Here is a 23719-nt window from a genome sequence, read left to right as displayed (position 1 = left end):
GAACAAATATTCCAACACTGAAGAACTAGTCAGAATCTAACAACTGAATTCTCGAATCTACTGATACCGCCCTCTTGATTGTCGTATTTGATCAACTGAACCCCAAATTCTATCAATTCCATTTTTTGGTTCATTGTCAGCTTAATATCTTCGTCTAAACTAGCAGATTTTGTGTCAAATTTTACTGTGTCGACCAGATCAGCTTCATTCTTCTTTCATCGCTCATTGTACACGATCAAGATGGCATCGTTACCCCTTGACAGTCATGATTTGGTTTCTATTTGCTTTTACAATGGAAATAAATTTTACTCTCACCTATTGCTCAAGCTTTCAATTTTGTTAGTCATTATACCTAAGGGGGGATGAGTTGAGTTCGAACACTCTCCACCTAAAATTTGGTTTGAATATAAAATGATCTAATTCAAATTCATCAAGCTAAAAGTAAGGATGACTTGAGTTTGACTCAAATAAAAACTAGTTCAGTGTGATTCGATTTAAGTTTGACTCGAATTCATAACTCAAATTCATAATTCAAATTTATATTTCGGATTTGTGATTTGAGTTCGTAGCTCATTGAAAAAACAATATAACGTTAGTTAATAATTGGGGAGAACAACATAATTTTATCAATGAACTACAAACTCTAACCATAAATTTAAGTCAAACTTGAATCAAACTGAGTAAAACTTTTTTTAACTTAAGTTTGGTTCGATTTAAAAAATGAGTTTGATCCTTTTAACTCAAATGCAAATTAAACAATTTCGGATTGAGCTAAATTGGCTTCTAAGATCGAGCCAATTCAATCGATTCAGGTTTAACACTAATTAGACGTTTCTCCAATTTTCCACTTATACCTTGTGCGACATCAAACCTCCACATCTTTATAATCATGATGTTTTGATACAAATTTGTAGAAAAATGATTATTTCAAAATGAATAAGCAAATGCTGCAAGAGCAACCAACTACTCTCAACAATAGTAGCCTCTGTCTACAATACATAAATAATAATATTCTTGTCTCCCTAATTTATTTATTCAACCAATGTATAATTTTTAAATTTAAATACTATCTTAATTAAATATTTTGTTCTAATCAAATATTATGTAAATAATAATATTATGATTATTATAATTGTTTTTATCATCATTGACTAATCCTAACAAAAGCTTTTAGCCTCGTTTTTCAGTGGCGAGCTTTTGATTTTCTTATTGGGACCAAACAAAACCATCTTGTCTCGAAAGCAAGAATGGATACGAATTGGATTGAGTTTGAATACCTTTTAGCTTGAGTTTGATTTGAATAGAAAATGATTTAGTTTGAGTTTAACTCAAAGTTTTTCGAGCCAAAATCAATAGTAGTTTAAGTTTGATTCAAATAAAAAATGATTTGACTTTGTTCATGGTTTGATTCGATTTAAATTTATAATTCAAATAAATTATTTGAATTTATGGTTTAGATTTATAACTCATTAACAAAACAATATTATTTTATCCAAATAATAGATAAAATCACTCATTTAAACTGAATTGAGTTATAAATTTAAACCATCAATTGAGACTATGAATTCAAACTGAATCGAGTAATGAATTCAAACAATTGATTTAAATAATAAATTTAAGCAGAATTTAAGTCAAACTGAACTAAACACCTCCTATTTTATACCGAAATTGTCCATTTGCATGCAGATTATACGTATTACTATACTTATTTTGGTTAAATGGTGCTTATATTTGAGAAATTATTGTTTAGTCTCTTTCAGAAAGAGAGCATATATTTTGGTTATAGTTAATATTTGGTTTTCATTTATGGTGATGTTGGTTGTGAAGGGTTTTCCATATGGGAAAGGGCAAGTAACAAAATCTGTTGTAGCCTGTGAAGGGCTTCATTTATAGGTAATTGATCAACTGTGTCACGGGAGACAGATATTCATCAATGACATCATTTCATGCATACGATATATAATTTTAATGTGTTATTGACTTATTTGATTTATAAATTGTTTTGTCATATTATGTTGTACTAGTGTAACTTTAGAGAGGGCAGAGATTCTTTTTTTTTTTAATCAATGAAGAGCCCGATTTTGGGTTGGATTGTTCGGCCATCGAAACTTTTAGGTGCAATGGTTAGTTTCATAACTACATATCAAATAAGTAAAAAATTTGATTTTAATATATCGTCAGTAGATTTCAAATTCATATCTTTTTTACTATTTGATTCTCATAATTTTATCATTCAAATTACCTCTCAAGGATAGGATTTAAGTATTATCTCTCTTACTAAATTCATAGTATGATGCTTTGGCTACTGGCCTTACTAGGTTTGCAATAGGTCTTTGTTTTGTTCTTGTGTACGCATTGCAGGGCCCGATGTCGCCTAGGTTCTCCTTTTTGCCACAACCTGTAGGAATACGATCTATTATTATAGTAGGCTATATAAAATTTAAAAAAGTTACATCTGCAGGTGCAAAATGACAGTGCACCCACCTACCAAGCCAATGGCTATTAGTTTGGCCATTTTTGTTTTTTTTTGTCTCTCTGTATAAAGCCTCCTTTCCAACCCCCTCAACAGCCGTGCCCCCAACCCCCACCAAAAAAAAAAAAAACACTAATTTCTCATTCTCGATCTTTCATTCCTTCTACAATTTCACAATCAATTTTTAACTTCATATATAAATCATTATTTTTCATTCAATAAAAAATGACAAATGAATCCACACTCAAATGAGTTTAATTTGCTTGAATACTTTGAAAGTGATGATGTTGTTGACGACGCATTTGGAGCAATGACACTAAAAGTGAAGCACCCCTAATAGAAAAAATATAAGAAATAAAAATCAATAGTGTGGGAGTGTTTCAATCAAATTGAAAAAATGATTAAAGGTAAATTAATTCGACATGCCATGTGCAAACACTGTTATTCTTGTTTAACATATGCCAATTTAGATGTCATTGGTCATCTTCATCATCATATCTTTGAATATTGTAAACAAATTTCACACCACTTAAAAAGGTGACAATAAATTGCTTTCAATAGATCACGATCGATTGATGGCTCCATTACAGTAGGTATTCCAAGTGGTTCAAGAGGCGATGGAGAAATAACGAATTTCACCTACAATCAACAAAAGATGCATGACTAAATGGTTAAATATGTTGTAACTTTTGACTAACCTTGTACATATGCTAAAGATGAAATTTTATAATAGATAAGACAAAATAGTGTTCAACCAGCATTTAGAAGAATTCCTAGATCTATTCTTAAAAATTTGGCAACAACCAAAGTTTATGATAGTGCCCTAAAGCTAATCATCACAACCAAAGTTTATGTAATCCTTGATATTTAATTAATAAAATTGGCAATTTCATTATCTTATTTCGTTTTTGTAAATTAGATAATTGTCCTAATGATAGTTGAACTGTGATGAGGGTATTAGTGTTTAACATCGTGAGAACTCTATTTGCAAATAAGGTGGTTATTCTTCAAAATGTTCATAATTATGATATTACTATAACCCAAGGCCCAAGTAATAATGATAGAGTTATCATAGTGTTAAACAACCTCATCGAAAGATGATAATAATTCTCATGTGTCAAAGTTGTTTATTGACAACTTGATACAACACATAGGTGCACATTGTAAATATGTTCATCAGATTAACCCGCTAAGAGAATCTCATATTGATCCTTGTATACTCTATTGTTTACGAAAAATATCTTTTTAGTGAATGGAGATACATGTGATCCTTGTATTTGAGGCCACTGGACCATCTTATACAATGATCGATATAGTTTGACATCAACCCAATGTAGTTTAGTTAATGGATTACTAGAAATGTTGTGGTTGGCAATATTATGATTTATATGAAGACTATGATAGATCAATAAAGGATTTGTTACTCTCAAATACGAGAGCTTATATCTTAGCTAAGACCTACTAATGAATGTCAATGACCAATTATATTTGTAACCATAGTGGAACTGAGTTGATGCTCAATTCAATATTATCCAATCATTGACAGAAGTCAATCTGTGTAATTTGAGGAGCCCCGAGGGAGACACTTAATCTATACCTCAACCTTGAGAGATATTGTATGATGAAATGATCAAATTATACGAGTAATCATATCAATGACAAGTTAAGATGTCATATGTTGATCTCTACTAATTGAGTGGTCATGATGTCTTGCTAAAGGCCAATCTTATTCTATGTTTGCTTGGATGTTAGGCCCAAAGTTTGATACAAATCCAAATTCAAACCGACTTAGTGAGAAGCCAGTGGGTCACACATAAAAGAAGTTGATGAACTATGGAGGCATAAGGATTGTTCAAGTTAAATTTGGTTTGAATTCTAAATAGAGAATTTAGAGCCCTGGAAAGTTTATGGGCTCGAAAGTGCATTTTATTATACTTAGGGACCTTTGTATAATAATCATGAAAAACTAAAGGTGTTTGCAATAAATGACATGATGGGATTTATCCAATTGAATCAATCTAAATCTAGAAAAAATTAAATTTGAAATTTTAATGGTGTAGGATAAGTTTTATCCTAAATCTTATCTTTCTATGATTTAAGGATAACACCAAAAACCATGAGACTTCCCATGATTTTAGGATAACTCAAAAAATAATGGGAAAAAAATCTCTAAATGTGTATATATATACACATTATTTCTTGCATTTTTAGAGATTATTAATAATATAAAAAAATAACTCTAGCCACTATGAGAAATATTATCTATGCCTCTCACACATAAAAAAACTATCCTCGGTTCTAGCAAGCCTTGAACATATTTAAACCTCCATTGTTACTGCTTGTTATGGATACCAAGGATTAGGCCTACACTTGGTTCTCAAAGCATGACTTCTTGTCATTTAAGAAAGATGAATGAGTTATCTATGCCAATATGAACTAAAGCACCCTATGTGTGTAATTTGTATCTTGTGAATCAATCTTACTGCGAAGGCAATCTAAAAGGGGGGTTTTTGCAATATGTTTATTTGTTTAATTTAATTTTAAATTGTTATTCCACTGCTTGAAAGCCATAAATTCCCTAGACTGACATCCTTAAGAATTATGAACGTATGAAATTAAAAATTATGGAAAAACTAAGTGATTTTAATGATGTTGTTTCAATTACTTTTTATTATGGACTGTATCTAATCAAGACATGAGAAACCTTTGCACAACTGCCAATTACATTAATTTTGATAGACATTTGTGCAAAAAGGTTATCGCATTTAAGTCACTACATATCCTCATTCTAGTGTTAGTATTTATCAAATATTAGCAAATATTTTTTATGAATATAAAATTAATAACTCTATTTTTACAATTACATTGGATAATGCAAAAAAAAAAAAAAAATGGAGTAGTTAAATTAATGTTGCATCATTTAAAAGTACCATTTGTTAGAAGATTATTTCATATTAGGTGTGCATGTCATATGATGAAGTTAATAACTTAAGATGATTTGAGCTTAGCAAAAAATCTATAAAATTGATAATAGATGGAAACTCATTCATATATTCAACGAATATGTGTAATGAATATATAAAAAATTGTATGATAATACATGGAAAGTAACTATAATTGTAATTATAAATTATACTAATCCCTTAAAATAAGGTCCTTAACCGTATAAGTGTATTTGCTTAGTTGTTTTCCTTCATCTTAGGAAATCTAGAAAGGGAATGTGATCAATGCTTGTAATGAAATGTGATGATTTGTAATGGCCTCCCTTAAGCTTTGATGTGATGATGACATATCAAAGCTTGCATGAACCTTTATTTGGGCAGTCTAACATACCTCCCTTAAGCTATGATGGGTCAACCTTCTTTAAGCCAATAATTTGAAATATCTTTTGAAATTAAGCAATATCAATAGCTTTAGTAAACACATTTACTAATTGCCAATGAGATGGAACGAATCTAAACCAAAGGAGATTGGTTTGGTGCTGAATGCGAACATAATGACAATTGACTTCAATGTGTTTTATGTATTCATGAAACACAAAATAGGAAGCAATATACATTGCAACTTTATTATCGCAAAAAAGATTGATTGATGTTGGAATAGTCATGGTCATGTCCTTGAGAAGATTCACCAATCAAACTATTTCTTTAGTTGTTTTTGCCATTGCTTGATATTCAACTTTAGCGGATGAGAGGGACACAATGGGTTATTTCTTTGATTGCCAAGTAATAAGGGATTGACCAAGGAAGGTAATGAATCCGGTGATAGATCATCGATTAGTGAGGCAAGCACTTCAATCTACGTCACAATAAACTTGGAGCTGAAGTTCATTTTGCTTAAAGCTCTATCAAGTGTGCTCCTAGTATAAGCAACAACCCTCCTTACCATTTCTATGTGTGATTCTCGTGGTGTCTAATATAAGCGATGTCAGGCTTGGTCAATGTAAGATAAGTTAGTCAACCAACTAATTGGCGATATATGGTGGCATTATGTAGAATCTCTCTGTTATTTGTAACTAGTCGATGCTATTGAGGGATAGGTGAGGAAATAATTTTAGGACTTCCAATTCCAACCTTCTTGACCACATCATGTGCATATTTTCACTAGTTGATACTGATTCCATCATGATTTTGTTGTATCTCAAGACCAAGAAAATATTGTAATGGTCATAAGTCCATGATATTGAAGCAAGTTTGAAGGTAGCTTTTGAAAGCTCCACAACTAGTTAGATTGCTTCCTGTGACAATTATATCATCAACATATGCAAGTACAAGGAGTTGTTCATCTCCATTATTCATAAATAATAGTGAATTATCAGAAAATACTTTAGCAAAACCATACGCAAGAATGGCCGGAGATAACTTCTTAAACCATTGTCGTAAAACTTGTTTTAAACCATAGAAAGATTTATTCAACTTACAAAAAAAAAAAAAAAAACCATCTTCAACTGGTTTGAGACCTTGAGGAACTTTCATAAACATCTTCTCCTCTAAGTCGCCATTGAGAAAAGCATTATCTATGATGAGTTGGTGAAGTTCTTAACCCTTGATTACTGCAACAACTAGAAGGCACTTTACTATTGCAAATTTAACAACCAGGGTGGTGAATGTCTCATTGTTATCTAGGCCTTGAACTTGATTATAGCCTTTAGCAACAAGTTGAGCTTTGTAACGCTCTTTGAACCCATCTTGTCAATATATAATTTTGTACACCCATCGATTGTCAATTGCTTTCTTTCTTTTAGGCAACTGAACTAATTTCCATGTAACATTATTATGCAATGCTTGTAGCTCCTTTCTCATGGCCTGTTGCCAATTTAAGTCATGTATAGCTTCCTCAAAGCTATTTGGTTTGATTAGTGAGTTTCCTACTAGAGTGTTAATGTGACAAAAAGGCGGGTTGATGAAATATTTATATTACAACTAGATGTGAGATTATAAGTAGAGCAATCATATGGGCTTGATATACTCATTATATAATCCTCTAGTCTTCTTGATAATTTTCTTTCTCAAACAGGTCTTTTTCCTCAATTGGTAATCTTTTCAACATAATTACCAACATGTAAGACATCTTTTGGGTTGTTATTTGATTCAATAATTGTACTTGTGTCTTTTTCTTCAAAAGTATCAGTATCATAATCCTCAATGTCATATGTTTTGTTGAAAGGAAAAATATCCAATAATCGATTGTAGGTAGAACATTTTGTGAATTCTGGTAGCTTTTCTTCTTCTTCCTAAAATGGAAAAAATTCTTCATAAAAAATGGCATCCTTGAACTGAACTATCTTTCTAGTTTCTATGTTAAGCAATCTATAGCCCTTCTTCCTTGAAATATAGCCAAGTAAAGTGCATTTTCTAGCCCATGCAACAAACTTATCCAAAGGTTTTGGTTTGATGTATGCATAACATAAACAACCTATGACTCGTAAATGGCTATAGTCAGGTTTTTAATTGAATAACATTTCATGAGGAGACTTGTCATTTAATTTTTGAATGGGAATCATATTAATTATATGTGCAATAGCCAAGATACATTCCCCCCAAAATTTTATTAGTAAATTTGATTGAAATCTAATTGCTCGAGCAATCTCAAGCAAATATTTATGCTTCTTTTCAATGACACCACTTTATTGTAATGTATAAGGTAAGATGTTTGATGAGTTATCCTTTGTTTGAGAAGAAAAGATCTAAACTCTTTAGACTAGAACTTTACAGCTTTATCAGTTTGAATCCCCATTAATATTTTTTGTTGAATTAAACTTCAATCAATTTTACAAAATGGTCAAATATAGTTGGCGCCTCTGATCTTGTTTTCATTAGATAAACCCAAGTTCTTCGTAAATGATTGTCAATAATTGTAAAGAAATAAAAGGCTCTAGTATATGTTGTTACTGCATAGGGTCCCTATGTATCCAAATGAACCAAATCAAAATTTGTTTTGGATTTATTATTACTCAAAAGAAACATTTTTCCTTTTTTATTGGTTCTATGACAAGCATCACAAAGCTTTTGCTTCATGATATCAACATTGAAAATTAACTTTAATTTTTGGAAAAGAACATCACTGAGCCTTTAGTGTAAAATTTCTAGATCATCCTCTGCCTTTATTGTGTTGGCTAAAAATAGTCATTCCATTTTAAGGTAAGATAAACCCTCATGCATATCACCCACTCCAATCATTGTCTCGTTGATTTGGTCTTGCAAGATGTACTTGTTAGTCTAAAAAATTATCTTGTAATTTGAATCTTGAACTAATTTGCTAATGGATATTAAGTTGAAATGAAAATGTGATATGAACAAAACGTCTTTTAAGCTAATATCCTTGTTTATCTGTATGGTCCTAACTACCTCAACAACCACTTTTTCTCCATTTGGTAAGGATACTTTGGTTCTCTTTAAGGCTTCTCATTTGTTTATCAACAATGTAACATTCAAAACAATATGATCGGATGCCCTATTGTCCAAAATCTAATCATTTTTCTTAAGAAATCTTTTGGAAGCATTACTAACAAAATGAATGCTAAACATCATTTGTTCATCTTCTCGAAGTAAGGCCAATAATCGGTTATACAACTTCTAAGATCTCCCAACGTCTATTGTGGTTGTTTTGATCCATCTCTTTGGCTCATTACATGAACCACTCTTGCATTTTCCATTGACTTGCCTTTCTTCTACCTACTTTGCTAGTTGAAATTAGTTTTAACCCTACTTTGAAACCATGTAAAATTGAAAATATATGAAAACTCATTCATATATTCAATGAATCTATACAATGAATATATACAAAATTGTGGTCATGATAATACAAGGAAAGTAACTATAATTGTAATTACAAATTATACCAATCCCTTAGAATAAGGCCCTTAACCATATCAGTGTATCAATTTAGTTGTTTTCCTTAATCTTAGGAAATCTATAAAGGGAATGTGATCAATACTTGCAATGGAAGAATTAGATATGTCATCCCTTATATTTTGTCAACCCTGTCATGTATACAAATATATCATTACGATTGCAAACAAATGGGGTTAAAATAGAACCAAAAAATAAAAAATAAAGTTGATGTTAAGACTAGGTGGAATTCAACATATCTTATATTTAAAAAATGTGAAAGGTATGAAGTAGTTAGAACATGAATTTTCAATATACAACCAAAAGAGTTTGAGACAGAATATGATTGGAACATTGTCAATGTTTTAATGAACATGTTAGAGCCCTGAACATAGCCATTAATCAATGCTCAAGTGTGTATTATCCTGTCACATGCTTAATTTTATATTCTATGGGAGAAAGTAGTAATATTTTCAAAGAATATAAGTATCATAGTTTTTCAAGATTTTTCAAGACAAATGGAGAAAATATTTCTAAAAAAAAAATATTGGAAAGAAACACCTTATCTTTGCAGCTATCATATTAGATCCTAAGGCTAAATTATTAAAGGTACAAAATTGTTTAGATGCTATAAGTGAAAACTTATTAGAACATGACACGAATAGAATATAATATATTTATGATTTTTTTACTTGAATTATACAATATTTATGAAGATAAATATAGAAAGATATTACATACTCCTCTACCCCTAGAAGTAAGTTGCATATATGGTCTATCTTGGGCAAAAGTAAGCAATAAGTAGGTCAAAGTTCAAATCATAATGAGTTTTATAATTATATTAATATCGATTCTTTTACAAAAATTATGAATCGAGAAGGTGACGCATTCGATATTTTAGCATGATGGAAAACACATTAAGTTAGTTATCCTATGCTTTCTACCATATCATGTGATCTACTAACACCTTTAGTGCCTACTATAACATTGAAATTAGTTTTTAGTGTAAGTAGATGCATGTTGGATTACAAACGATCTAACTTACACCCAAACATGGTTAAAATAATCATGTATATGAAAGATTGAGTAACAACTGAATTCAAATTACAAAACTGGGTAGTAGAGGATATATTTGAAGAATTCAAGAATTTGAATGTTAAAGATTATTGGAAATTATACAACTTGAACTTATATTTGTTTATTATGTAAATAAATTGATTTGTATTATCTTTGAATTTTTTTTAATCATGTAACCATAAATTGAATTATTTTGAATTATTTTTCTCAGTTCTATTAATTGAAAAATAAATTTTATCTAATTTTATATAATTATTACATAAAAAATATTGTTTTTTTTTAATTAATGAGTCGACCCATTAAAGGTCTAGCATGACACAACTTACAAAGCGTAGGCCATTTTGTAGGCCTTCAATAAATTGCGAGCCAGTCTGATATGACCTATAGGTAAGACAGGTCAAGCCAATTTCGACACGACAAAATTCGACCTAGTCTGTTAACATCTCTATTCCTATGTAATCTAAGAATAGTAGCAAAATCATTTCAATTATGATATCTAAAACATTAAGTTTGTCACAAATTAACAACCTTTGAGAAATAAACAAATCAAAAGAAATTATGTATAAAGTCTTATCCAACAACACCCATCAATGGAATTGTTATTGAACCAAATGGGTTTTTAAAAATAAATATGATAAATTTGGTATATTATAAGAAATAAAACTTGTCTTGTTGCTCAGGAATACACTCACGTGGATGAGATTGATTTGGATGAAACATTTGCCCTAATAGCAAGACTTGAGTTTATTTGGTTGATGTGAGCTTTTCCATCCAATTTAAAAGTAAAACTCTATAACATGGATGTAAAAAGTGCATTTGCAAATGGTTTCTTGATGAATGAGTTATATGTTGAACAATCAATAGAGTTTGAACACCCTCACTTTCCTGATCACGTTTATAAGCTTAAAAAGTTTTATACAGATTAAAATAGGCTTCAAGGACTTGGTATGATAGATTGACTACTTTTCTTATTAATCATGGCTACAAAAGATGTACCGCTAATAGAACCTTTTTCATTAAGCATATAAATAATGACATAGTGTGTGCACAAATTTATGTTGATGGTATATTGTTGGGCTCCACATTCAATGAGCACACTCAGGAAATCATTAGTTTAATGCAATATAAATCTAAATTGAGCATGGTAGGATAGTTAAGCATGTTTTTGGGTTTATATATCAAACAACTTGATCATGGCTTTTTTGTTACTAATAAAAATATGTTTAAAACATACTTAAGAAGTTTTGGTTAGATGCATCTAAGCATGCGAATCACCCATGAGCACAACCATAGAAGGAAAAAGATTGATTCTAAGTTGTATAAAAGCGTGATTGGAAGTTTAGAATGTCTCACAGCTAGTAGACCTAACATTTGTTTTGATGTATGTTATAGCTTCCTCTGTATATAATCATTCCACATACTTTTATATTGATTGTGCACCAAATATGGAAGATGTTCCCTCATTGCTTACCATTCACCTTTGCTTGTAAATTCAAGGCTCATTGAATTACAAACAATTCTGCCATATTTGCATACTCTTCCTCCAAACACTCAGTTTATTCTTCTTCCAATCTTGTTTCATCTATGCTCTCCACCTCCCTTGTGAGTCTTGAATAGTTATCATCCTCTTGTTTGGGCACTTAATAAATCTGCCCATGGCCAAGACATTTAAAGCATTTAATGTCTTGGGCTCTTTTTGGAGGTCTTAGATCACGTACTTTCTCCTTTTCTGTAGCCAATTCCACAGGTTGTTTACTTGAGTCCACTTTTCTATTCATTTTGCATTCCAATTTGAACATAAGGCATAGAAGTTGAGCTAGTTGTCTTATTACCAACTTGTCGTGACACACTTTGCTTATTCGCACCACACTTATTGCCTCTCTACCTTAACAGCAAGCTTACTCACATCCTCCAAAAGTGCAAATGATTGTAACTCCAACATATTTGCAATCTCTCTATTTAGCCCCCCTAAGAAACTCGCAATGGTGTGCACTTAAGATTCTTGTAATTCACATCGCATCATGAACATTTCAAATTCTTTAGCTCAATCTTCCGTGCATATACCACTTTGCTCAAGACTTTGCATCCTAATGTAGAATTCTTGCCAATTATATTAAGGAATAAAACATTTTTTCATCATTCTCTTGATAACTCTCCAACTTTTAATCTCTTTTTCTCCATGTCTCATACGTTGTGCTTTCAAAAATGCTCTACTTTAAAATATTATTTTATAAAATTTAAAATTTTATATCTTATTCTGTTCATTATTATTATTATTTTCTGTTAATTACTCATTACATATATTATAAGGAATTTATTATTCCGCCATCATTTACATTAGATAGTCTAGTTGTTTTGATGATTCAAAAGAAAACAGTAATAGATAGGGGTGTGCATGATCTGGTTTTGTTCAATTTAAGAACATTTTTCAGATCAAACTGAAAATAAAAGTTTGAAAAATTTTCAAACCAAATTTAAAAAATATAATTTGATCTAGTTTAGATTACACTTTTAACCCATTAAAAATCATTTACTTCCAAATGTTTCATAATTAAGAATTATAATTATCATGAAATAAACAAGTAAATGAACACAAAATATATATACAATTTACATGCCAAGAAAATAAGAAGATATATATATATAAACTAGTGATGTATACCTTTTGTTTGTTGTACTGCGTTAGTATTTTGATTGTGTCATTTTTTAAATTATTAATGAGCATATTGAAATTAAAAAAAAATTAAAAACACTCTCAAACTTTTTTTTTAAATTTCCAAAAACTGTTTGAAAAAAATTATTAATACCCTAAAATTTTCAATAATTTTAGGGACAGATTGGCTTGAATTTGTGACCGCACTGAAAAATCAAAGATTTAATTTAAAGTCATTAATGTACAAATACTATGGCTTTGTTGTTCTGATACACTTGTAAAATGTCAATATTACCTTACGAAAAACTGTATATATATACTTTAAATATATAAATGAGTATACACTTATATATATCATTATATAATAGTGATTTTAAATTAAAAATAAAATAATATCTAATTACTTGATAATATATATAAATTATTTATATTTAAAATAAATATATATATCATTTTCCCTTTTTTAAACTAGTGAAAATTGTATGTTCATCCCCCAAACATACAATTATACACATTAATATCTCTATTTATACTTGTACTTATAATTTTCTTTAATTTTTAATTGGAATTAATATAATTTAGGGGTACAAAAAATATTTAATAAAAATTTGGAGAGAAAGCATTATTTACTTTGAGAGTTTTTTTGTCTTTTCAATAATTTTATACAAAATTTTTTAATAAATTTAATATATGGATGGAAAATGGCTTTTCTAAAACTTATGTGGTTGGAATATCATTTTATCAAATCTTGGGTGGGAAATAGTCATTGCCCTATATATATTAAAAAAAAAAGAAAAGGGTATACGGTTTTGTTTGCTTTGGAAACTACCTAAACCATAATTCAAACCATAAACAGTTTTTTAAAAATTTATTAAGTTAAATCAAACCATTTTATAAACCAAATCAAACCGTAATTTTTAAACAGTTCAATTTGATTTTACAGTTTGAATTGAATTATACATATTCCTAGTAACAAAGATTTCTTATAAAACAAAATGAATTAAAATGGAGAACACCAACTCAGATTCAATGCTCTTGCAAAAATAAAAAAAGACACAGGTTTCAAATTCTTTATTTAAGGACACTTATGGAGAAACTAAGTAAACGGAAGAAAAATGAAAACCCTAATTACTAAATTTAGAGAGAAGCCAGAGAAAAAGGAAAAGATTCCAGAAGTGAGAAAGTAATTTTTATTAAAAATGAAAATGATGCATAACTATTATAGATATTTGTTGTCTTTTATACCAATGTGGCACAATTACAGACGGATCCTCCTTATTTTGCAATTTGCAATACAATTGTGAAAGTTTGTAGAGTCATTGTTTTTACCTACATATATCAGCATTCTCCCTTGAACTGAACTTTCTCTAATTTTGTTGTTTGGGCTCTGTTTGGATTTCACAGCTTCTGATAATGCTGATTCTGAGCATTCTAACATCCTCTCTTGACTTGGTTTGTAGAATTGTGACTTCAAAGATTCTGACCATACTGACTCTAAACATTCTGGTATCCCCTCTTGAATTGATTTGTAACTTTTTTTGTGTGTGTGCGTGTGTGTGTGGTTTTTCTAATTTTTTTTTCATTTCTTTTTTTTAATCACATATATTTCATTTTTTGTTTTAATCTCTCCTTTTTTTTTTCATTTTCACCTTTTTTTATGTAAGACTAAATTTGGTGATGATGGATAGGCTGGTATCTGCATGTTTTGTTGATACCTTTGTCTGTTACTATTTTCTCTGTTGTTTGAGCCTTTGTCATTTCTGTATTCAATTTTCAAGACTCCGTGAATCTCGAAGAACATTCTTATTTCATCCTTGTGTGATTATATGTGAAGCTTTTCTTCTTCCTTGTTTTTTTTTTGGGAAATTTTAATAAATGGCCAAAATACCTCTCTATTAAGCAAAAATGCCCAATTTCACTATTCTTAAGCAAAAATGCCCAAATTTCCTATTCCTAAGAAAAAATGCCCTAACTTTTTTTTAAAATACAAAAATTACCCTTTACCACATCTATATAAACCCCCTCACTCACTCTTATTATACACACTTCTCATATCACTCAAATACTCACTCTCACTCTCATTTTTACTCAATATCAATTAGTACGGATTTGTTCGGATAGAAGAAGTTCATATTTTTAAATTCGACTCGAAAAAAGGCTACTCATGAAAAAAGGTATTTATACGAATCTTAACCGAAAAACTTAATTTTATTTGTTAAATCTAGTTTATATGTCATATAATGGAGGTACTTTAATATTAGATAATAATATAGAGGTTAAATGCAATGTTAGATAAATATGGATAGTATTTTGATATTATACACTATATAAAGGATTTAAATAACATGTTAAGAATAGATAGGTATATTTTGGTACAAAATAACATAAAAGGGTGTTAAAAAAGTGTTAGATAATTATAAGGGGTCAAATGAAATGTTATAAAAATCTGGAGGGGCATTTTAATAGTAAACATTGTAAGAGCATTATAAATGAAATTTTAGGAATAGATAGATGTATTTTGATATGAGACAACATACAAGGGTGGTAAATGCAATGTTAGGTAATTGTAGGGGGTAAAAAAATATTTAAAAAATCTAGCGGGTATTTTGAAATTACATAATACATGAAGGATTTAAATAATAGGTTAAGAGTATATAGATGTTTTTTGATACAAGAGAACATAAAATAATTATAGGGGGGTTAAATAAAATGTTAAGAAAAACATGGGGGTATTTTGATAATTCATAATATCATGAAGATTTAAAAACATGTTAAGAAAGAATAGATGTATTTTGATAATAGGAAACATACGAGGGTATTAAATGAAATATTAGATAAGTATGGGGGGCTAAATGAAATGTTAAAAAATATAAGGGGTATTTTGATAGTAAACACTATAAGAATGCTTTAAATGAAATGTTAAGAATAAATAGATACATTTTGATACAAGGTAACATAAAAGGTTGTTAAAAAATTGTTAGATAAATATAAGGGGTTAAATGAAATATTAGAAAAACATAGGGGATATTTTGATATTAAACATTGTAAGAATGTTTTTAATAAAATATTAAAAATAGATAGATACGTTTTGATACAAGATATTATACAAAGATGTTTAATAAAATATTAGATGATTATAGGGGTTAAATAAAATTTTAAAAAAAATATAAAAGGTATTTTGATATTAAATATTGTAAAAATGTTTTAAATGGAATGTTAAGAACAGATAGATGCATTTCAATACAAGAAAATATATGAGGGTGTTATATAAATTGTTAAATAATTATAGGGGGTTAAAAAAATATTAAACAAATAAGAGGGGTTTTTTGTATTAATAATTGTAAGACTGTTTTATATAGTTATTACAGATTTTTTTTTTTTTTTATAAATGAATAATTATAACAAAAACTTGTCATTACAGGATTAATAATTAAAATAGATGGTTATGCATTGATTCGTTATCAAGAACAGTGAATTCAAGGTGGCAACAATATAATGAAATATGTTGGACGATCCAAACAATTGATTAGAATTCTTTATAAAACAACATTTAAGGGATTTATTGAGCTTTTGAAGGAGTCTTGCGGTATTGATCTAATGAAAAACTACCTTCAAGTATCAATAAAGCTAAGAAAAATTGAGCTCGATTACCCCATACAAATCCAAAATGATGAAGATATCCAAGGTCTTATTGATATGTCTCAGTACTTACAGGAATGTATTCTTGTTTTTGATACATGTACCCCAATTGAAGAGCAGGAGGAAGAAGATGAAGATGAAGATAAAGAAGAAATTAGTGGGGCGAAAAAAGAACATAATTTGGAAAACTTGATTGATTTCAGTAATGACCCATTGTACATTGCAAACTCATGGGCTCATGGAGAAAAAAGATAGAGTTCCCGACTGGGGTGACTTTGATGGAAATGATATGCCCGATATTCCTTCTGAAGGTGTAGAGTTAGAGTATATGGCATCAATTACCAAGGATATGGATAGTTTGCAGCTTGAAGATCCTATTTTAGGTGGTGGAAATTATTTTGGCCTATTTTTTGACAATGTCTCCACTGATCCATTTAGGTGGCTTCCTGATTTTCCTCCACAGCTATTAACATCATTAGATGGTACCAGGTCGGTCCGAGAGGAGAATGGTGTAAAGGTTAGTGATATTTTCCAAAATAAAGTACAATTGAAAGATATTATGAAGCAATTTGCCTTACTTAAAGGATTTCAATTCATGGTCAAAAAGTCTGAAAAGACGCGATCGGAAATTAAATGCAAGGCTGAAAATTATGAGTGGTATATACATGCAACCAAGTCTAAAGTCGGTGTAGTGTTTCAAATCAACTATATGAATCTTACCTACACATGTTCAGTTGATCAAATCATGTCACATCATAGACAAGCTGGGGCCCCAGCTTTAGGTCAATTAATGAGGTCAAAGTTTGTGATGATTGATTGAATTTATCGATCTAAGGAAATAATTGTGGACATCGCCGACCGATATAAAATTGATATTTCATATTCACAGGCGCGGCGGGCAAGAAACTAGACTAAAAATTCTTTGAGGAGTTCACCGGAGGAATCATTTATGCTCTTACTAGATTATTGCTACAATCTACAGTGTACTAATTTGGGCACTGTTACTGCTATTGAAACGAACGATGACCATTGATTTAAGAACTTTTTCATGGCATTAGGATGTTCCATTCATGCATTTAGAGAATATCTCAGACCTATTATTTGCATCAACGCTGCTTTCCTTAAAGGTTGATATCTAAGGCATTTATTCATTGCAGTGTCTCTTGACGGTAATAACCAGATATATCCCATTGGTTTTGGTGTCGAAAAAAAAGAAGATCACGACACATGGTCTTGGTTTCTTAAGAGGATTAAATAATGCATCTATGACCTCTCCGAGCTGGCCATAATATCATATCGACATCATGTTATATTTTCTGCAATAGCTAAAGTCTTTCTAGATGTCCACCATAGATGTTATTGTCATCATCTTTTGTGTAACATGTTGGCAAAGTATAAACAAGACTCAAAGGTAAAATGTTCAAACAAGTATTAAAATTTTGAAATGTTTATCTTTTTTATATATTTTGATTATAAAGTTCTCATATTTTTTACCACCTTACAGGTTACAGGTGTATATTGGAAAACTGTAAAATCATACACAGAAACAGAATTTGGGACGATGATACAATCTCTTGATTCGATAAACCCTCAAGCTAGAGCTTATCTACATGAGGTCGGATTTGAGCCTTGGAGTAGAGCATACTTTCCGAGACATCGATACAACATCATGAAAACTAATATTACAAAGCCATTTAACACTCTTATCAGACATGCACGGGGCCTACCTATCACAATGCCCGTCGAGTTCATATTTAGTTTTGTTAGTTATATAATTCATCATTATTGTATTTCAGTGATATGTAATTTATGTATTTTCATTATTGTTTCAAATGTGTAATTGTATTCACATGTGATGTAATAACTTTAGTTTGAATAATTTCTTTATTTCATATTTGTTGGAATGAGTTGTTTGACTATTTCTTTATTTCATCTCATGTTTGATAGTAACATCACTCAAATCACATATAATTACTTATATGTCAAGATTGCCTTTAGAGTCTTTCTTGGCCTTGAAAACCCATTTACAGTTAATAGGTCTAACTCTATCAAGATGTTCTACTAGATCCCATGCACCATTGCCACTCATAGGTTGTATTTCCTCCTTCATAGCCTTAAATCACTTATTTGACTATAGGTAGTAAATGACTTTTCTAAAATTTATAGGATCTATAATCTGAGCAATATCATAATTAGACTCACCAAAATAGACATAATAATCATAAAAAACGGTTGGACATCTTTGTCTAAATGATCTTCTAATTGGAATCATAACTGTAGGTTGATCAAGTACAATATTTGATATAGGCCATTGAACTAATGTAGGATCTGAAACAGTTTCATTACTAATACCTTTATTCTGAATAGGCTTATGTTTTGAAGGATTCAAAGTTTGTTATTTGGGTTTATCAATAGAAATAGGTAAAATACCATTATATACATTAGTCAATGGCTTTGACCTTGATAAACCTTCTTCAAATTCGTTTAACAGTTGAGAACTACTACCTTCTACTGAATCAAGCTTAATAAATTTAGCAATTATTGACTCTGCTACTTTTACGCTATGAGAAGGGTAATAAAACTTGTATCTTTTGTAATGTTTAGGATAACTAATGAAATATCCCCAAACAATCCTAGGATCCAATTTCTTCATAAACCCTTATTTTGGTAGAACAACCCCAAACTCGAACATGTCTAAAATAAGGTTTGATTCCTGTCCAAAGCTTAAAAGAAGTTTTAGGCATTGACTTTAAACGAACCCAATTTAGAACATATAATGTAATCTTAATAGCTTCACCTCATAAATACTCCAGTAAATTCGATCTACACATCATACGTCTCACCATATCTTTCAAGGTGCGACAATGCTTACATCTACACCATTTTGTTCAGGAGTCTCAAACATAGTTTACTGAGAAAAAATTCCACATTCTTGTAAATATTTAGCAAAAGAACTCATTTGCCACCATGAATTAGTATATTTGCCATAATACTTTTCATCTCAAATAGATCTCACATTCTTGATGATTTTTCCAGTTTATTTCTCTGATTTTGTCTTAAAAATCTTGAACTTTTCAAGAGCACTAAATTTCTTTTTAATAAAAAAAACATACCCATATCTAGAAAAATCATCAATAAAAGTGATGAAAAACTTGTTACCACACAATGTGTACAAATAAGGCCCACCAATAAGTTTATTACTCTTGATTAAACCATATTTCTTAGTCTTTGTTTATTTTCTCCTTATACAGTCAAAGGTGGAAGAATTTCATCTTTAATTAATCTATCTATTCTTTCCTTTGAAATATTCCCCAGTCTTATGTACCATAATAAGGATGACTTCTCTCTAATCAAAGATCTTTTAATACTAACATTCTCAACATTCAAAGAATAATCAACATTATTGAGAGTCAAACAAAATCTATATAAATTATCATAAGTAAAATAACTGTCAATAGACTAAGAATTATACCATAAATCAACATTTCCATTTCTAAACAAAAGTCTATATCCAGATCTGTCCAACAACAAAACATAAATTAAATTCCTCCTAAAAAGGGTACATAAAAACTATTTTTTAAACATAATTCAAAATCATTATCTAACAATAACTTGACAGTTCTAACATAAACGACTTCTACTTTGATATCATTTTCTACTTTGAGTTTGGCCTCCGTATCTGTTGGTTTGAGTTGATTGATTAAGCCTTGTAAAGAAGTAGTCATATGAACAGTAACACCACTATAATGGGTCGACCTGACCCATCCTATTAGCCCGATGGGTTGAGTTATAGCCAGCTCGATCCTGGCCCATTGACACCTCTATCCCCTCTTAATCTTAAAACACTGATTAATTAAGTTGAATAGTTATTGATTTGATTTGCCTTTTTACAATCTTTGGGATTCGATTTCCTCAAAGATTAAACAATTAAAGAAATAAAATCTAGTGATAATAAGAAAGTTCATATCCACATCACTTGCCATAACCTAAACCTAAAATCTATCAAGACTTCAGCACTCAAGGATAGTTCGAACACTGATGGAATTCATATTGGGTTATCAACAGGGATTAAGATTTATGATTCAGTAATGGTTGTGTCTTTCTTAGTCCTGAAAGTGAAAATAGTTTAGTCTCCAATGTCATATGTGGACCAAGACATGGTATTAGTGTTGGTAGTGTTAGAAGGACATTGAATGAGAAAGAAATTACTGGTTTGGTAGTGAGAAATTGCACCTTTACAAGCACCGACAACGGTGTAAGAATCAAGACATGACCCAATTCTTATGAGGCTGTGCTTTCCAATTTCACATTTGAAGACATTGTCATGAATAATGTCCAAAACCCCATTGTTATTGATCAAGAAAATTACTCGTCTAATATGTGTAACAAGAAGGTACTTGAACAAAATATTAATTGGTTCATTATTGATTCATTAATTAGTAAAGTCACTCTACTGATTTTTCGCTAACATGATGATTATTATCAATTTGTATAGGTTCCTTCAAAAGTGAAGATCAACAATGTCAAATACAACATTCACGACACTTTCTCCTCCAAGGTTGCAGTTAATCTTCTGTGTAGCATATTGAATTTGTGCAATAATGTAGAGATCAGTGATACCAACTTGGTTTACAATGGTATTGAAGCGGGTTCACTAATGTCTTTTTTTTTAATCGTTAAGGCAATCCTCAAAGGAAAACACTACCTAACTACTTGTGTTTAGGTCTTTTAATCTATAAAACCACAATAATGTAACACATTAAATCCAAAGCCTAACCTTATTTTTGTACTTTTATTATTATTATTATTATTATTATTTTTCATTCTAAAATGTATGGAACTGGATGCAATTTTTTCTTTTTTATTACATATTAAGTGGAACTCTTTAGGAGCATATTTTACCTAAAAATGAGCTCAAGTTAAATCAAACTATTCCATATGTAAATCTGGACTATTCTACACATGTCGTAGTATTAGGTTTTTAGCAATTTAACATGTCAAATCCTCTACCCTCTTTGTGCCACAACATCACTTCTCGAATTCTAGGGCATAACTTTACCTTTTTAGTCTAGTGGAATCACATTCTAAGATGTGAGGGCATTGAATCTTGAATGCAAGAATTTATTCTTAAAAGGCCAAAGGATTATTTCCCACCAAGTTTAGGTGAAATGTCAATTATATACTCATAGGAGATGAAATACCTAAATATTCACCTAAGTTTTAGTCTGTTAGGATACACTCACAAATTTTCTGCTAGGACTAAAGGATGAAATCGTTATTTTGCCAATAACATTAAAATATTTAATATTATACCTTATTTCCTCTCTTTTAATTTGAAAAACTAACAATTTCACCTTAAATTAAGTTTTGAAAAATTTACTTTTCCCCTTAGGATACCAACCTGAAATCTAACTACTTTCTCCAACAAATAGTGACCTAACAGCAGATGAAAAAGACGAAGTTATCCAAAGGATGACCACTGTTGTCCAAGGACGATGAATATTGTCCAAATTTGGAGATGTTTTGTCATCCTCACTTGATGATGCTTCATCATCCTAGTTTGTTGTCCAGATCTAAACGATAAGCGTTGTCCAGAATTGATGACAAGCATCATCCAGAGAATGAATGATGTTTTGTCATCCAGATTTGGATGACACTCGTCGTTTCCAGTGGTCGAAGGAAGAGGTAAAGAAAAAACTTAGGGATTTGGGAGGAAAAAGTCACTTTTCAAAGTTCAGGTATGTAGCAAAATATTAATTTTTAAAACCTGTAGTGGAAAATGAGATAAAATTATATATTTTTTAATAATATTATTAAATAATAATTTTGCCCTTATATTTTATGGCAAATTTAACTGCAGTTTAGGAAAGAATAGATATTTGGGTTTTTTATCTGCTATAGGTTTATTTTTAAGATTGATGTAAAACTTAGGTGGGAAATAGTCTTTTGCCCTTCTTTAAAATATCATTACCTCTTTGTTATACTCTTATTGTTGATATATATGTTTGCTTCCAATTGTCACGAATCTCTCTCACAACATAATTTTTCATTTGAATATCATTTTTGAAAACCCAAGGCATGACAACACAAAAAACTCATCAATGATTTTGAAAAACACATTTATAGCATAATTAAGTCTAATTACTCAAGTCAAATCTAATATTCCACAACAAATTTGAAAAATACTAAGGATAAGTTCATTTTCAAGAACTTATATGCAGGTTAAAAAATGAAAAAGCACCATTTTAGAAGATAAGAAGATAAGTATTAAGGTAATGTTCTAAGCTCAATCATCACTTATGTAATTCTTTGTAATCATTATTGTTTTAATTAATAAAATGACAATTTCATTGTCTATTGTCATTCTACAATTTAGAAAATTTCCCAAAGAATGATTGATGTAACATTTCTTTTCAAACACATACCTTTATACAAAATATAATCTGAAAAGGTATGCACAACTTAATTATTTAATGGATACAACAGAATATGAGCATGCAATAAAAACTTCTAATTCATTTGCATGCAAAAAAGTGTGAATAAAAATTCTTTAATCTCATAAATAGTCATAGTAAAACCCTTAAATATAAATTCATAATTCAATCTCTGAAATCCAAATGATAATAATACCACATTTATAATGTGTATATGTCTAATAACTCTTATGCTAACAATAAAATATAAAAATGCCATAAACTCTAAAATGATGCATTTGCCCTTAGTCTCATGCAACGAATTAAGGTGAATTGATGACTCCTCACATGCCTCACTACTTGCCTCTACCTACAAAATCACAAAAAGTGAACGTATAAGTAAAAAATACTTAGTAAGTAGATGATCTCTTGACACCTAGTATAAGACATAACTAAAACTAGCATTCTATTATTAAAGATCGATGTGGTCATAATTTGGCACCCTTGTGCCCTAAACATCAGCATAACTAAAACTACCATTCTATTCCTAGTCATACATGACAAATATAAAATGATTTCAGCGAATTCTTTGTTGGATTTTTGTCAGTCAATCATCTAACAGGCAATATCCTAC

Source organism: Mangifera indica, chromosome 11 (assembly GCF_011075055.1).
Source record: "Mangifera indica cultivar Alphonso chromosome 11, CATAS_Mindica_2.1, whole genome shotgun sequence".
NCBI classification, from domain to species: Eukaryota; Viridiplantae; Streptophyta; class Magnoliopsida; order Sapindales; family Anacardiaceae; genus Mangifera; species Mangifera indica.
Note: the sequence above shows the minus strand (reverse complement) of the source record.